At 46.4% G+C, this 18,223-nt stretch overlaps 1 protein-coding gene and 3 non-coding genes across 4 annotated transcripts in view; 2 read left to right on the top strand and 2 right to left on the bottom strand.

Moving 5' to 3' along the window:
- LOC119959009 overlaps window positions 1–18,223 on the top strand; it is a 478,444-nt gene that overhangs the window by 124,196 nt on the left and 336,025 nt on the right. The gene's annotated exons all lie outside the window — the stretch shown is intronic.
- Window positions 1,898–1,987, top strand: trnar-ucg. Its single transcript is given in 2 exon segments — window positions 1,898–1,934; window positions 1,952–1,987. It is a non-coding gene; the product is annotated as a tRNA-Arg (tRNA).
- On the bottom strand, window positions 3,772–3,861 carry trnap-ugg. The gene is given in 2 exon segments: window positions 3,772–3,807; window positions 3,826–3,861. It is a non-coding gene; the product is annotated as a tRNA-Pro (tRNA).
- Window positions 10,750–10,831, bottom strand: trnas-gcu. The gene has a single exon. It is a non-coding gene; the product is annotated as a tRNA-Ser (tRNA).

Below are 18,223 nucleotides of genomic sequence, written 5' to 3'. Positions count from 1 at the left end.
GTAAAATTCTTGGTAGTGTGGATGAGCAGAGGGATCTCGGTGTCCATGTACATAGATCCCTGAAAGTTGCCACCCAGGTTGATAGGGTTGTGAAGAAGGCCTATGGTGTGTTGGCCTTTATTGGTAGAGGGATTGAGTTCCGTAGCCATGACGTCATGTTGCAGTTGTACAAAACTCTAGTACGGCCGCATTTGGAGTATTGCGTACAGTTCTGGTCGCCTCATTATAGGAAGGACGTGGAAGCTTTGGAACGGGTGCAGAGGAGATTTACCAGGATGTTGCCTGGTATGGAGGGAAAATCTTATGAGGAAAGGCTGATGGACTTGAGGTTGTTTTCGTTAGAGAGAAGAAGGTTAAGAGGTGACTTAATAGAGGCATACAAAATGATCAGAGGGTTAGATAGGGTGGACAGCGAGAGCCTTCTCCCGCGGATGGAGGTGGATAGCACGAGGGGACATAGCCTTAAATTGAGGGGTAATAGATATAGGACAGAGGTCAGAGCTGGGTTTTTTACGCAAAGAGTGGTGAGGCCGTGGAATGCCCTACCTGCAACAGTAGTGAACATGCCATCATTGAGGGCATTTAAAAATTTATCGGATAAGCATATGGATGATAAGGGCATAGTGTAGGTTAGATGGCCTTTAGATTTTTTCCATGTCGGTGCAACATCGAGGGCCGAAGGGCCTGTACTGCGCTGTATCGTTCTATGTTCTATGTTCAGCCAAGTAAGAATTTGTTACGAAACAATTTATCAAACTAATGCAAAGCACCAAAAGGACTCAGGTTGCTCCAGTGAGCGATAGTGGTATAGTGATGAGTATAGCTGTTTTCCAAGCAGTTGACTGGGGTTCAATTCCCGGCCATCGCAGTAATTGGAAAGTTTAGCGCCACTTCGATAGTTTCACACTGAGGAAGAGAAATAGTTTCCAACTCAGAAATTATGCACAATTAGGGCGGGACAGAAATAAGTAACTTTCTTATCATTTTTTAGCCCTCAACCCCCCAAGCCCTCAAACAAGACCTAAAAACTACAGCATTATCACTTCCCCTCATGAAGTGGACCAAACAAACAGAGACACAACAACGTTACAGACGAGGATGGGATTTGAAGCCACGTGTACCGAACACAATGGATTATTGTGCATCACCTTAACCACGTGGTACCTTTACTTCATGGCCCTTTAGTATCCCTCAATCTAACTTTGGGTATTGTTCGCAAAGGTGCTGATTTACAGAATACTGCCAAAGTGTAAATAAAAGCAATCTATGAGTTTCAGTGATCAGCGCTTGGACGCAACGGCAGCGCGCCTGACTCCAGATCAGAAGATTGTGTTCAAATCACGTCAGCCTCACTGAGCTTTTCAGGAGCTGGTTCCAGGAATTTCTCTCTGTGTGGGAATGTTCCCGAAATGACTCCCTTCAAAAGCACGATGCAAATAATATTTTCCGCTCAGTTTATATTTTTCAGCAGTTTTATCAAATATCAGGAGTTTCAAACTCGTCCTGTTAAAGCGGAATGACAGTGAGTTTAGTAAAAACTGTTGACAAATATCAGCAATTTCTTTCTGCTCACTGTACACAGTTATAGTGATCTGTATTAAACAGCAGGAGCGGGAACCGCAGTCCGCAGTCTTCACCTTCACAGTGAGACTGAATTTCAGTTTGGGGGTTTCAGAGAGAGCGGATGTTATTGTGGAAACTGAAGTCACTTTTCCTGTGAATGGAGCCGGTTAACGAGCCCTGGCCGGCCTGAGAGTCCCGGAGCCTCCATGAATCTTCACGGCTCACACCTAAAAGGGGTTTTTCCACTTTGGAAATGACCATTCCCGGCAGCTGGAGCTTTCCCTTGTATTTTCTGAGATCTGTGATAACCGTCAGCTGGCAATCCTTATGCAGTGGCCGCGTGGCCTAATGGATAAGGCGTCTGACTTCGGTGAATCTCAGTGATGATATCAGAAGATTGCAGGTTCGAGTCCTGCCGCGGTCGTTTTATACATAAATCCGGTAGGTATCAAACTGTTCAGTACAATTCTGTGGAGGAATTTCTAATATGGTCAGGAAGATAAATGGAGTTATAGATGTTTGCAGCAGAGAACAGGCCCTTCAGTTTGCCAATTCCGCCCAGTTTCTGTTACGAAACTAATCGCACAGTTTAATTTCCTTTTGTTTTTAATCGGTGAGATGCTACAAACTGTACGGTGTGAGGATGTGGGGCAGACCGTGTTGGACGGAGAAGTGTATCAATTTCTTCACCCAGACAGTGGTCAGCCTCTGGAATTTGCTCCCACAGGAAGTGGTTGAGGCAAAAACATTGTATATTTACACGAAACAGTTAAAGAGAGCAGGTGGCGCAATATGGGGGGGGGGGGGCGGGATCAGCCTATTGAGTTGGATGATCAGCCATGATCATAATGAATGGCAGAGCAAGATCTAAGTGGCCGAATGGTCTCCTCCTGCTCCTATTGTCTATGTTTCTATGATTGGCGAGGAGCAACTTCAAGCCGGCGAGGCTGGAGGTGCTGCTGATCTTCACCAGAACAGACAGTGAGAGAATACAACACAATAAACACAGGGAGCAACAATGGGAAATAACAAATTCATTCGATTGGAATTTTCAATACCCTTTGGAATTGATAAAACCCAGAATGAAAAGGAAATTAAATTGGAATTCCGGCCATTTTAGCATCTGGGAGAGAAAGGAGAAACGGAGAGAACAATGTAGGAGGAAAAGAAAGGATGGAACTGCTCCCTTGTACTTGGGTCACTGCTGGTCCACAGTTTGTAGCATCTCACCGATTAAAAACAAAAGGAAATAAAACTCTATCATTCGTGGATTTAATCAGATTCGGATTCATTTTGAACTATAAAGGCTAAAGTGTTTCTCACTCACTCAATATATTGAGATATTTGAGAATAAATTGACAAAAGAACAAAGAACAAAGAAAATTACAGCACAGGAACAGGCCCTTCGGCCCTCCAACCCCGTGCCGACCATGTTGCCCGACTGAACTACAATATTCTACACTTCCTGGATCCGGGATCATTGGGTCAATTTGGTTCATTTCTGGTATGTTGGCTTCGACTCGAACAGAACAATAAGCATCCGGGACCAGTCTTTATAAATGGACGCATCGACCACAAGGGCAATGCCGCAATGGAGATTCTTCATAAAATCCTGAAAGAGCAATAGAAAATGTTGGATAACTCGGCTGGTCTGGCAACATCTGTGGAGAGAGAAAAAAAGTTACAGTTCCCAACCCAGTATGACCCTGCTTCCCATTCTCTGTTTCCTTCTCCACAGCTGCTGCCAGCCTGTTGAGATTTTCCAGCATTTTCTGTTTTTATCACGGGACCACACGCCAGCTCTCGGCGACTGACATGGACACAGTAGGCGGAATGGACTCACCCTGGTCTGTAACCATTCTTTGAAACGAGAGTGTAAGATCTGAGCAACGGGAAGTATCCAATTGGAGAGTTGCATCCTGGCGATTGGAATCTCTCTCCCCCGCTGCTTCCGGTGCTGCTTTCACAGACAGGTCGCCGAAGAAACCCTCCAGTGGACAAACAGGAGGAAATTCATTCAGTTGAGGCGGAAGAGGAGGATTCTGGAAGAGATCAACTGAGTCACCTCGACTGTACTGTGGGCAGCCGAAGAACAGGTGTCTAGGAGCGGTTAAGCCTCAATCACGTCCCTCCCTCTCCTCCAAACTGCCCCCCGAGTTCAGTGAATGGCACCATATCGATCGCAGAGATGTTAAAAAATGCTTTTCTGGGCTCGTCCGGGATTTGAACCCGGGACCTCTCGCATTTTCTCGCAGCAGAAGACCCAAAGCGAGAATCATACCCCTAGACCAACGAGCCAGATTGAGAAAAACATTTAAAAACCAGCCTGAAATCACTCCAGGAAGTTCATCTTCGGGGTAGGCACGCTGCAGCCTTCCGGTCTCAACATCGAATTGAACAACCCATTCTAACCCATCTCGACCCATTTGTTTTATCCCATTTCATTTCAACTGTCTCTTACCATTTCCTTCTTTTTTTATCTTTCTAATTTTATATTTACCCCCTCCCCCAATCTTATCCACCTTTCCTTACCCCTTCCCCTCTTTGCTTCCCCTCCTCCCATATCTCCATGTGTCACAGATCACAATCTGATGTTAGTGTCACTGCTGTTTGGTCTCTCACACCTTTTGTTCTCTCTGAGGACTGCCAGTAGCACTCTTTCCCCTTGGTTAAGGCGTTGGATTTGAAATCCAATGGGGTTTCCCCGCGCAGGTTCGAGCCCTGCTCGCAGTGACTGTGTTCAACTCCCCACTGACGCGCGAATTAATCAGAATCCAGGAAGGTTGTCAGTAAACGGTTTGAATTTATCGAGTTATTGGAAACTAAACGAAATATGAAGGTGAATAAAAATCTCAAACTAAAAGGAACAATCAATAAATTACAACGTTAATAATAAATAATAAGTTGCATTCCTGGTTGTGAGGAGGCTCTGAGATAAAGGGATCGAGAGAACGAGGTGACCTGCAGTCTGACTCTTCCTCTGAAAACCTGTCAGTGCGCACTTGTAGAAAGTGGATGTGTCTGAGAACAGGAGAAAAGCAGATCATGGGTCTCTTATTGAGTTTATTGAGCCGGATCTAGAAAAGTGAAGCAAACTTCTGAGCATTCAGCGCCTGTCTGAGAACAGGTAAGGAATTACGGCTGGCAATGAGACAGTGTTCTTTGTTTATGTTAAATCCAGAAAAATAAAAAAGTTCTGAGGGAATTCGCTGCAGCAAATCCATTCTTTAAGAGGTGTTGGTCTATTGTTTTCAGAGACACTGTCATAGTTTCTTAAATTATGTTTTGTGCTTGGTTTTGTTTTGCTCAGTAATTTGGGGAATCTATTTGGAGCGGATGCAGTTGGTCAATATCTCTGCCTCCTGCTTGTTCAGCTCCCCGGGCAGCAGCAGCTCCATTCCTATCCAGATGTGGGGACACAAACGGCAAAGAACAAAGAACAATACAGCACACGAACAAACCCTTTGGCCTTCCAAGCCTGTGCCGACCATGCTGCTCGTCTAAACTAAAATCTTCTACACTTCCTGGGTCCGTACCCCTCTATTCCCATGCAATTCATGTATTTGTCAAGATGCCCCTTAAATGTCACTATTGTCCCTGCTTCCACCACCTCCGGCAGCGAGTTCCAGGCACTTACCACCCTCTGTGTAAAAAAAAATTGCCTCGTACATAGACATTGCAGAAGGAGGCCATTCGGCCATCGTACAGTGCAGAAGGAGGCCATTCGGCCCATCAAGCCTGCACCAGCTCTTGGAAAGAGCACGCTACCCAAGGTCAACACCTCCACCCTATCCCCATAACTCAGTAACCCCACCCAACACTAAGGGCAATTTTGGACACTAAGGGCAATTTATCATGGCCAATCCACCTAACCCGCACATCTTTGGACTCTGGGAGGAAACCGGAGGAAACCCACGCACACACGGGGAGGATGTGCAGACTCCGCACAGACAGTGACCCAAGCCAGAATCGAACCTGGGACCCTGGAGCTGTGAAGCGATTGTGCTATCCACAATGCTACCGTGATCTGCCGTGCTGACATCTCCTCTAAACATTGCCCCCGGCACCTTAAACCCCTAGTAATTGACCCCTCTACGCTGGGAAAAAGCCTCTGACTATCTATGACCCCTCTAACCTGGGAAAAAGCTCTGACTATCCAAATTATCCAAATCCACATTATTATATCCCACGCAGGTTCGAACCTCGCTCACAGCGGATCAGCTCCATAAACAAACCACTGACCAGACAAATGATCGGGGCTCCCTTTGCCTCTCATTGATGGTTTTCACCCAATTTCGTATTTTGGGAAATGAAAGTAAAATTTTCTCGCGTGTGATAATTTGCATATTTAAATGATTTACACTAAACATCTGAACCAATTCTTAATAAATGATAATTAATCAATATTAAGCAAGTGTCCTGAAACGATTGGAAGGAAAAGCCCATTCCACCTTGACAGGAATGTTGGGAATGGACCGGAGTTAAACATTCCCAGACCATATCCAACATGTTTCTCCTCAACATGATGTGGAGATGCCGGCGTTGGACTGGGGTGAGCACAGTAAGAAGTCTTACAACACCAGGTTAAAGTCCAACAGGTTTGTTTCAAACACGAGCTTTCGGAGCACGGCTCCTTCTTCAGGTGACATGAAAACGTGTCCGGACCTGGAAAGTCGAAATCTGCCAGAAATGCCCCAGATGAAGCTGGCGTCTGTTTTGGAGCTTCGGAAGCCGCATGTTTTCACCATGCCAAACTACCCAAAGCTGGAGTCCTGATTTAAATCGATTATCAGACAGAGGATTGGAACACAGAACATACAGTGCAGAAGGAGGCCATTTGGCCCATCAAGTCTGCACTGACCCACCTTAAGCCCTCGCTCTCTCCCCTCCCCCCACCCCACCCACCCCCCTCCCCCCCCACCCCCCCCCCCACCACCCCCACCCCCCCCCCCCACCCCACCCACCCACCCCACCCCCCCACCCCACCCACCCACCCACCCCACCCCCCCCACCCCACCCCACCCCCACCCCCACCCCACACCCCCCCACCCCACCCCACCCCACCCCACCCCCACCCACCCCACCCCCCCCCAAACCCCCCCCCCCACCCCCCACCCCCCACTTGTGCTACCGTGCTGCCCAGATTAGGAATATCGGTACAGAGATTGGTGCAAGACGATTCTTTCCTCTGGCCTGTTGAACTCCGAATCTAAACTTCAACCTAGTTACGGATACACTAAACGAATCATCAGGCCACCCTCAATAAGTGGCCCAATGCGGAGAAGTAGCGAAGGGATCATCGACGAGGATGGATTCAGAGGAGGGTTTCTTCCGCTACTTGTCTGTGAAATCAGCACCGGAAGCAGCGGGGGAGAGATATTCCAATCGCCAGGATGCAACTCTCCAATTGGATACTTCACGTTGCTCAGATTTACACTCTCGTTTCTTGAATCATAGAATGTGTGAGTCCATTCGGCCCACCGTGTCCATGTCAGTCGCCTGCAGCTGGCCTGTATTCCCGTGATAAAAACAGAAAATGCTGGAAAATCTCAACAGACTGGCAGAAGCTGTGGAGAGGGAAACAGAGAATGGGAAGCAGGGTCATACTGGGTTTGGAACTGGAACTGTTTTTCTCTCTCCATAGATGTTGCCAGACCAGCCGAGTTCCCCAACATTTTCTATTGCTCTTTCAGGATTTTATGAAGAATCTCCATTGCGGCATTGCCTTGTGGTCGATTCTTCCATTTATAAAGACTGGTCCAGTATGTCTATTGTTCTGTTCGAGTGGAGGCCATCATACCAGAAAGAACCAAATTGACCCAATGATCCCGATAAGAAAAGCAAGAGACAAAAAAGAGTTTATTTTGATGTTACTTTAACAACCAAACCAAATTCAACAGGAATTAAGAAGCCCATTGAGTTGATAAAATAAGCTTTGCTTTGGGAGGTAATGGTAAGGTGGTTTCAGCGGGACTCTGACCACCGTCTAGATCATTTGTCCAGGGGTATGATTCTCACTTAGGGTCTTCTGCTGCGGTAAAATGCGAGAGGTCCCGGGGTTCAAATCCCGGACGAGCCCTGCAAAGCACTTTGTAACATCTCTGTTATCGATATGGTGCCATTGACTGAACTCGAGTCCTCCTCTGCCGCCTCAACAATGAATGTCATCCGTTTGTCCACTGGAGGGTTTCTTCGGCTACTTGTCTGTGAAAGCAGCACCGGAATCTCCGGGGGGAGAGATTCCAATCGCCAGGATGCAACTCTCCAATTGGATACTTCACGTTGTTCAGATCTTGCATTGTCGTTGACAGAATCATAAAGATTTCAGATTAATGGTTCGTCCATTCCGCCCACCGTGTCCTTGTCAGTCGCCGAGAGCTGGCGTGTAGTCCCGTCGTAAAAAGAGAAAATGCTGGAAAATCTCAACAGGCTGGCAGCAGCTGTGGATATGGAAACAGAGAATGGGAAGCAGGGTCATCCTGGATTTGGAACTGGAACTGTTTTTCTCTCTCCACAGATGTAGCCAGACCAGTCGCGTTATCCACGAAGGTATTGAGAGACCACGGACATATCTGACATATCTGAACGATGCTGACCAGAATCAGTGTGCTCAAACGTGTGTTCTTGTTGAAAGAACAAATGAGGAAGTGAATAGTTGTCTGGCTATCGCAGGGCAGTAATGACGCAGCTCCTGGTTTGAGGGGCAGAGTGCCGAAGCGGAACGGTGCTGTGCTGTTACCCCGTGGTCGAGGAATCGAGGCTATTCTCAGTTTTTTAACATTCTCACTCACCAAGAGTAAACATTACGCACGTTTCTGTTTGCTTTGCAGCAAATACCTATCAGAATCTTTCTTGCAGTCTCATCCCGGCATTAGTCCCACGAATGAAGGAGACCGCATGACATATTACAACATAGTAAAGTTCATAAGTAACTTTCTCAGCTTTTTATAATGTGGTTTCGACATGGTCAGTGTTCGACTATTCACCTCCGCCAAGCCCTTAAATAAAAGCTAAAAATCGCAGCATTTTTACTTGATCCTCATGAAATGGAACAAACAGACAAACAACAGACACGTTTTGACGAGGATGGGATTGGAATCCAGGTGCGCAGAGCACAATGGATTATTGTGCATCTCCTGAACCACATGGTACACCTCCTTTACTTTAATAGAACTTTAATATACGATCTTCTCACAGACAAGTAGCCAAAGAACACCTCCAGTGTACAAACAGGAGGAGGTTCATCCAGGAGAGGTGGCTGAAGAGAATGATGGGAGAAGTGAAACCGGTAACCTGGACTGTCCTGTGGGTAGCTGAAGAAGGACTGGCGGCAATGAGCGGTTCGGCCCCAAACTCGACTGCCTCCGTTCGTCCCTCCTGGATCCCAACTCGATGCAATCTGTCCTGACAACTTGGAACAAATTGTCACATCAGTGATTGCAGATCCATCTTGGAAAAATGAGCTGCACTACCGAGAAACAATGGATGAAAAATCGACGAGGATTGAATTCGAATCCACGCGTGCAGAGCACAATGGATTTACAGCCCACCGCCAAAACCACTCGGCCACTCGGTACCTCGGTCCCACATTTTTACGCATCAATACCTCTAATTTCAGTTAGCATCCATGAACTGATGGAAATTATCTGCCTCTTTCCATTTGTCAACGTGCCACAATCTAGAAATGCAGCAATGGAGGTACCGCGGTGGGCATAACTGCCTTCTAAGCAGTTGACCCACGTTCGATTCCCGGCCATCGCAGTAATAGTTGTATTGGATACTTTTGCGCGACATGGTGAGTTTCAAACTGAGGAAGGCTGATCAATAGTTTTTACCACAGAATTTATGCGCAATTATCTAATTGAGATGTATTAGATGTCGGAAGGTATGGAGGAAGTAGACCTGGAGTTGATGCTTCCTCTTGTCGGGCATTCTGAAACCAAAGGTCATGATCTTTGAATAACAGGTTGCGTATTTAAAAAATATTTCAGAAAAAAATACTTCTTCCAAAGGGTTGTGATTCTGTGGAATTCGCAACCCCAGCTTGCGCTGAATGCAGGAAGAGTGAGTGAATTTATGGAGGAGTTAGAGAATTTTTATTGGTAAGGAGTTGAAGGGATATGGAGAACGGGCAAGCCGGTGGAGTTGAGACCAGGATGGGATCAGCATGGAAGGTGCGCAGAGCACAATGGATTATTATGCATCTCCTGAACCAAATGGGACAACTCCTTTACTTCAATAGAACTTTAATATACGATCTTATCACAGACAAGTAGGCGAAGTACACCTCCAGTGTACAAACAAGAGGAGGTTCATTGAAGAGAGGTGGCTGAAGAGAATTATGGGAGAAGTGAAATCGGTAACCTGGACTGTCCTATGGGTAGCTGAAGAAGAACTCAGGAGGCTAAATGGCCTACTATCGCTCCTACGATCAATCGATCTCTTCATCTGTAACACTGTAGGTAGCAGTTGGGGAACATATCAGCCATGATAGAATGGCGGAGCAGACTCGATGGGTCTAATGGCTTAATTCTGCTCCTATATTTTCTGAACATATCTTTTCCACGACATCGTGAGTTTCAAACTGAGGGAAAGAAACGGTCTCCAACTCAGAATTTATGCGCGATTAGGTCAGGGAGTGAAGTAAGTAACTTTCTCAGCTTTTGATAATGTGGTTTCGACATGGACAGTGTTCGACTATTCACCACCCGCCAAGCCCTTAAATAAAAGCTAAAAATCGCAGCATTTGTACTTGATCCTCATGAAGTGGAACAAACAGGCAAACAACAGACACGTTTTTGACGAGGATGGGATCGGATTCCACTTGCGCAGAGCACAATGGGTTATTGTGTATTTCCTGAACCACATGGTACAACTCCTTTACTTCAATAGAACTTTAACATACGATCTTCTCACAGACAAGTAGCCGAAGAACACCTCCAGTGTACAAACAGGAGGAGGTTCATTCAAGAGAGGTGCCTGAAGAGAATTATGGGAGAAGTGAAACCGGTAACCTGGACTGTCCTGTGTGTAGCTGAAGAAAAACTGGTGGCAATGAGCGGTTCGGCCCCAAAAACGTCTGACTCCGTTCGTCCCTCCCGGGACCCAACTCGGCGCAATCTGTCCTGACAACAGATCCATCTTGGAAAAATGAGCCCCACTACAGAGAAACAGTGGATGAAAAGTCGACGAGGATGGGATTCGAACCCACGCGTGCAGAGCACAATGGATTAGCAGTCCATCGCCTTAACCACTCGGCCAGCTCGTCCCACATGCTTATACATCAATACCGCTAATTTCGATTAGCATCCATGAACTGATGGAAATTATTTGCCTCTTTCTATTCACCATGGGGTTAAAATCCAGAAATGCAGCGATGGTGGTATAGTGGTGAGCATAGCTGCCTTCCAAGCAGTTGACTCGTGTTCCATTCCCGGCCATCGCAGTAACAGTTGTATTGAATGTTTTTGTGCGACATGGTGAGTTTCAAATTGAGGAAGACTGACCAACAGTTTTTAGTACAGAATTTATGCGCAATTATCTAAATTGTGATGTATTAGATGTCAAAAGCTTTGGAGAAAGTAGACCTGGAGTTGATGCTTCCTCCTGCGGGGCATTCTGAAACCAGAGATCATGATCTTAGAATAAGAGATTGCGCATTTAAAAAAGATTTGAGGAAAACTACTCCTTCCCGAGGGTTGTGATTCTGTGGAATTCGCTACCCCAGCGTACACTGAATGCAGGATGTGTTGTGAACTTACGGAGGATTAGAATTTTTTTTATTGGTAAGGATTGAAGGGTTATGGAGAACGGGCAGGACGGTGGAGTTGAGGCCAGGATGGGATCAGCATGGAAGGTGTTAGGCTCAGGAGCCTACATTGCCGACTCCAGCTCCTGCGCCATTTCATATGGGGAGAAGGCGATCAGGCTGATATCGCAATCGACCTCTTCATCTGTAACAATGCAGGTTGCAGATGGGGAACATATCAGCCATGATAGAATGGCGGAGCAGACCCGATGGGTCTAATGGCTTAATTCTGCTCCTGTATTTTCTGAACTTATCTTTTTCACGACATCGTGAGCTTAAACGGAGGGAAAGAAACGGTTTCCAACTCAAAATTTATGCGTGATTATGGCAGGGAGTGAAATAAGTAACTTTCTCAGCTTTTAATACTGTGGTTTCGACATGAACAGTGTTCGACTATTCACCACCCGCCAAGACCTTACATAAAAGCAACAAAACGCAGCATTTGTACTTCATCCTCATGAAGTGGAACAAACAGAGAAACAACCGACACGTTTCTGACGAGGATGGGATTGGAATCCACGTGCGCTGAGCACAACGGGTTATTGTGCAGCTCCTGAACCACATGGTACACCTCCGTTACTTTAATAGAACTTGAATGTACGATCCTCTCACAGACAAGTAGCCGAAGAACAACTCCAGTGTACAAACAGGAGGAGGTTCATCCAGGAGAGGTGGCTGAAGAGAATTTTGGGAGAAGTGAAACCGGTAACCTAGGATTGTCCTGTGGGTAGGTGGCAAAGAACTGGTGGCAATGAGCGGTTCGGCACCAAACACGTCTGCCTCCGTTCGTCCCTCCTGGAACCCAACCCGATGCAATCTGTCCTGACAACTTGGAACAGATTATCACATCAGTGATTGCAGATCCATCTTGGAAAAATGAGCCACACTAGCGAGAACAATTGGATGAAAAATCGATGAGGATGGGATTTGAACACACGCGTGCAGAGCACGATGGACTAGCAGACCATCGCCTTAACCACTCGGTCACCTCGTCCCACGTTCTTGCACATCAATACGGCTAATTGCGGTTAGCATCCATGAACTGATGGAAATTATCTGCCTCTTTCTATTCACCATGGAGCCAAAGGCTAGAAATGCAGTGATGGTGGTATAGTGGTGAGTAGAGCTGCCTTCCAAGCAGTTGATCTGGGCTTGATTCCCGGCCATCGCGCTACCAGTTGTATTGGATGTTTTTGCGCGACATGGTGAGTTTCAAACTGTGTAAGGCTCACCAACAGCTTTTATCCTCACAATTTATGTGCAATTATCAATTTGAGCTGTGTCAGATGTCAAAAGGTATGGAGAACGTATACCAGGAGTGGATCCTTCCTCTTGTGAGGATTCTGAAACCCGAGGTCATGCTCTTAGAATATTAGATTGCGTATTTAAAAAAGATTTCAGAAAAAACTACTTCATCCAAAGGGTTGTGATTCTGTGGACTTCGCTTCCCCAGCGTGCGCTGAATGCAGGAAGAGTGAGTGAATTTAAGGAGGAGTTAGAGAATATTTTATTGGTAAGGAGTTGAAGGGATATGGAGAACGGGCAGGCCGGTGGAGCTGAGGCCAGGATGGGATCAGCATGGAAGGTGCGCAGAGCAGAATGGATTATTATGTATCTCCTGAACCAAATGGTACAACTCCTTTACTCCAATATAACTTTAATACACGATCTTCTCACAGACAAGTAGCCGAAGAACACCTCCAGTGTACAAACAGGAGGCGGTTCATTCAAGAGACGGGGCTGAAGAGAATTATGGGAGAAGTGAAACCGGTAACCTGGACTGTCCTGTGGGTAGCTGAAGAAGAACTCAGGAGGCTAAATGGCCTACACCAGCTCCTACGCCATGTCTTATGGGGAGTAGGTGCTCTGGATGATATCGCAAACGACCTCTTCAGCTGTAACATTGTTCGGCAGCAGATGGGGAACATATCAGCCATGATAGAATGGCGGAGCAGACTGGATGGGTCTAATGGCTTAATTCTGCTCCTATATTTTCTGAACTTATCTTTTCCACGACATCGTGAGTTTCAGAAGGAGGGAAAGAAACGTTTTCCAACTCAGAATTTATTATTAATTTTGGTATGATGCAAAAGTTCCACATTGCCTGTGATCCGCTGTCCAGCGGCATTGTGGAACACATGAATCGGTCACTAAAGGCCACACTTAGAAAAATGGTGCAGCAGCACAACATGACATGGGACGCAGCGCTCCAATTCGCACTGATGTTTGTTAGGAAAACAGTGTCTATTTCAACAGGATATACCCACCAAACCCTCATGACAGGACGACCCATGAAGAGTACCGAGTATTTATTTGGGTTTGATTTGGCCAGCCCCGCAGTCACCGCCCTGACCCATGAGAAAGCAGTCCAGCACATGGTAGAAAATATTAAAGCAGAACAATTCGCTGCAGCTGTTCGTCTAGGCGCTAAACAAAAGCAGAGTCAGGCCTGCTTTGATAAGGCAGTACACCCGACAGTTGGTACAGTCGGACAGCAATTAATGATCACCTTATACAATCCCAGCTCATTTCTCTCCCCTAGGTTTGCAGGCCGCTATTCAAACTCGGACAATGTAAGCTAATCAGTTTATAAAATCACGTATCCGAACGGAAAATCAGGATGGTTCGATGTAATTCAGCGTAAGGTTTATGGAACGCAGTGCAGCCACTCGCACCACCTCTCGTTCGCGTTTGCACACAATGAAGACCCGCCCACTGATAGCCCAATCCCCCACTACCCCAGCAGCAGCAACACGTCCAGAGACACAACCTTGACCCCGCGCCCAGAATCAAATTTCACCCTGAAGCTTGATTCGGCTGCTAGTGACAGCGACAGGGCAACTGAAGCCCCTGGGAAAACTGAACAATGGACACTCAGACCAGGCCCCAGTCACTACAGCCCCAGAGACACCGACAGGATATGTTCAGCCCCTTTGTGACCATTTATTTGCCCACATCGGAAACAGACCCACCACCCGACGATAGCGACAACCCCCCTTACCCAGACCGCCATACGGAAAATGAAACACTGGCACCACGATAATTCCTGCCGTCTGACACGGAATGGTGAAATGGGCCCAACATCGGCAAACGCGGCGTTAGCACAAACACTCTACACGTGAGTTTGGCACCCGGTAGATGGCGATGACTCTGAGTCTGACTCCCACCATGGTAACCCCTTTCAAACCCTTTTTGGAATGGAATCTTGAGGTGTCCAGATGATTAGTGACAGGAACTGATTGGGATTTACGGTGTCCTATACTCTGATGGAACCTGCCCGCTTTTCTTCTTTAGTTTGTTTTTAAATATTGTACGTTCTTTCTTGTACGATTTTGTGTGTCAGACTCAGGAATCATTTCCTGATACAGTAATAATTTCTGACGCACATGGCAGATAAGGAAACAAGTTTGTTCGAGCCCATATATTTCCAAATTCTTACCGCTCTTGGAAGGTCACTCAGGCAGTGGAGAAATGGCGCTTATCCCCGCCCTGCCTGAGGACCCCCTATACATTTGGTCAGCCAAGCTGGGGTAGTGGAGTAATGGCACTGGTCACCATCCTGCCCGGGGATTCCACCCATTCTTACCCTGCCACGGATCATACACACCCCATTCGGAGAATTGTTTGCGAAACTCTTTTGCTGTTCTTTTTCATTCCTGTGGTTTAAAGAATGCATTTTGCCACAACTTTGCCCCTTTCCGCCAACCCTTCGGGTGCTATCCCCCCACCTACTATTTACATGTCAGAATCACTTGGTTAGAAACGAGTTTGCAGAGGACGGAGAAATTGTCCACCCACTCAGCCCATCAAACACAGGCTGCGAGATTGCTCGCACCGTGACAGAATTTTTCTTTTCGGATGTCTTGTCTCCGCAAATTGTTGGTTTAAAAAAAATGAAGGAGGCTGATATGGTGACGATTCTAACAGGAAATTGAGGTTAAGGAGAAACAGACAGACAACCGAGATGTTAAGCAACAAGATAATAACAGATATTATGCTTCCTCCCGAGGAAGATACAAAGATACTTTCAGGCGGGAGAAAAGCCTGAACAAGATGAAGACCACCCTGATGATCAAGATCATGATCGTCGCTGAAACAGTACATTTGCACGTGTTACCTATCTCTACCTCCCTCACCACACAGGCCCCGAACACGAATACCCAAAACAACAACCCCAGCCCGGACACTACACAACACATAGACCCAGCCACCGATACCCCCACATGGTGTGAGAATCTCATTAAATGGTACTCCCTGTGATACACAGCAGAGGCTTTACCAGTGGTAGTCATACTGTGCAGTGTAATCCAGACAATCAGATTGCGGAAATGGAGAAGGAGAGCCTCCCGCCCTCCAGTACACAGCTTTGGAGCCCCTTTCCTCGGACTTCAGCAAACTCCACAAACTTTCTGAACCTTTTTCTTTAATAAATTCCGCGGTTGGGCGGCACGGTGGCACAGTGGTTAGCTTTGCTGCCTGCGGCGCTGAGCACCCGGGTTCGAATCCTGGCCCTGGGTCACTGTCCATGAGGAGTTTGCACATTCTCCCCGTGTCTGCGTGGGTTTCACCCCCACAACCCAAAGACTGTGCAGGACAGGATAGGTGGATTTGCTACGCTAAATTGCCCCTTAATTGGAAAAAATAATTGGGTACTCTAAATTTAAAAAAAACATATTTTTCTTTTAAAATATTCCGCGGTTGTTGTTTCATTATTAAAGCTTATTTTCTGTTCATGAATGTTCGCGATAAGAGAAAATGTGATGCTGCAATGTGATGTGGTTTTTGTATTGTAAGATAAGTTCTTTGATGGTTAAGAAGCAGCATGAGTGTAGTGTAGTTAGAGACAGTTAGAGGTCCCCTTTTTTGGTTATTTACAAGGAGAATGGAAGACAGGATTGAATGTTAAATGGCCCCTTCGGAATTTTTAGTTATGTGTTGTATTATGGAAATTTGGGTAAATGCTTATGACCCGTATCACAGGAAGGGTAGAATCTTTCCTTGATTGAGGGTACCCGGCATTTCAGAGAACAGAAGACCCAGTATTGTGATCCGTCACGGTGCACGTTGAGGATCAAGAGGACGGAGTGTAGCAATCTGGGAAGGTCTCTTACAACTAGGGACAGAGAAACTCCCAAAGCCTAGCGGGTAAAACGGAGAAGGCAAGACTCAGACAGCCTCAGAGCCTGAAATAGATTTGCAAGGAAGAATTCCAGATGGTATCGAAACTCCGACCAATTAGTATTTTGATGGGACAGATTAACATTTGATGGCCCATCTTCATCAAAACAAAGGACTAGTACTCGAGCGAACGGTACAGTCCCAGACATTTCGGCGCCACTCCCTGTTGAGGGGAAGCGTAAACAACGGGATCACCCAATTAGTGGGGTCCGAAATTGGCCGCCCAAAAGAGCGCGAAAACCCCGAAGTATAAGAAGAAGAGTTCGCCATATGTTCGTCCTCTCTTGGACTTGGTGCCCCGGCCACGACCATTTCCAAGTGCAGCAACACCAGAAGCAATTCCAAGTTCAACGCTTGCTGCCAGACGGATGAGCCCAGCAGAGCAGCAGTTACTTCTCCAGACTCGATTGCTCCAGAATCGGACTGCGGCCACTGTTGCTCTCACCTAAAGCGGGTGCCTGAAGTTCAGTGCAGGTTGTCTTAGTCGATGATGTGGAGATGTCGGGCATCGTGTGACTATCAACAGGCAGGACTGTTCCCTTCCAGTTGGGGAACACTTCAGCAGTCAAGGACATTCAGCCTCTGATCTCCGGGTCAGCATTCTACAAGGAGGCCTTCAGGAGACGCGACAACGCAAAATTGCTGAGCAAAAACTTATAGCTAAGTTCCGCACGCATGAATGCGGACTCAACCGGGATCTGGGATTCATGTCGCATTACATTCGGCCCCCACCAACAAGCCTGGACTTGCAGAGGCCTACCGACTGAACTGGCTTGGGACAATTCACACCTCTTTAACCTGGAGTTACCTCTCTCTCTGCATCTTTGATGATTTGATTGCCTGCAGGTGCTCGCATTCCGGGGCATCTCTGACTGTGTCTATATAAACATTTCTGGAACAAGCCTTTCCATTCACCTGAAGAAGGAGCTGTGCTCCGAAAGCTCGTGTTTGAAACAAACCTGTTGGACTTTAACCTGGTGTTGTAAGACTTCTTACTGTCTTAGTCGATAGGTGAGTTAACTAACAGTGTTTGTGTTGCATGACTAATTGTGTGTAAATAAAGTAGCTTGACCTTGAACTAACTAACTCGTGTTTGGCTCTTTGATCGACAGCCGGTTGTACCTTGTGGTGGTATCATTTGATACGTGACGACTCTGAATATTAGAACATAGATATCAAAAGAAAGGAGGGTAAACTCACTGATTGCCATAATTGGAACAGAGCCATAGAAAGAGACAGTTAAAGAAAAAGCAACACCTTGCATTCTGTTTTCAATCACGACAATATACATTGATACACAAAGCAGCTCAACACAAACTGATTGAGAGATAACAGAAATAAACACACAATTATTCAGCACTATCACGCTGATACACACAAAATTCAATTGCAAACATCGCAATAGTAATCATGAATATTGTTTTATTTTGAGCATGATATAATCCAATACCTGCAACGGCTACGCTGAAGATGCCATCGGAGTGCGTTCTTCTCCGGGAGGAACTCGAAGGTTTTATATTCTTCTGGCATTTGTCGCATCCATTCTGCAATTTAGATTTGCGGAGATTTAAATAGGAACATGTGAATTCCATCGGCTAGAACGAAATAAACTGATATGTGTCTGTAGAATACAGGCTGGAAATGTAATGAATAGTAGATTCAGAGGCAGTCAGT

This window comes from Scyliorhinus canicula, chromosome 31 (assembly GCF_902713615.1).
Source record: "Scyliorhinus canicula chromosome 31, sScyCan1.1, whole genome shotgun sequence".
Classification (NCBI taxonomy): Eukaryota; Metazoa; Chordata; class Chondrichthyes; order Carcharhiniformes; family Scyliorhinidae; genus Scyliorhinus; species Scyliorhinus canicula.
Note: the sequence above shows the minus strand (reverse complement) of the source record. Positions and strands in the feature narration are given on the sequence as shown.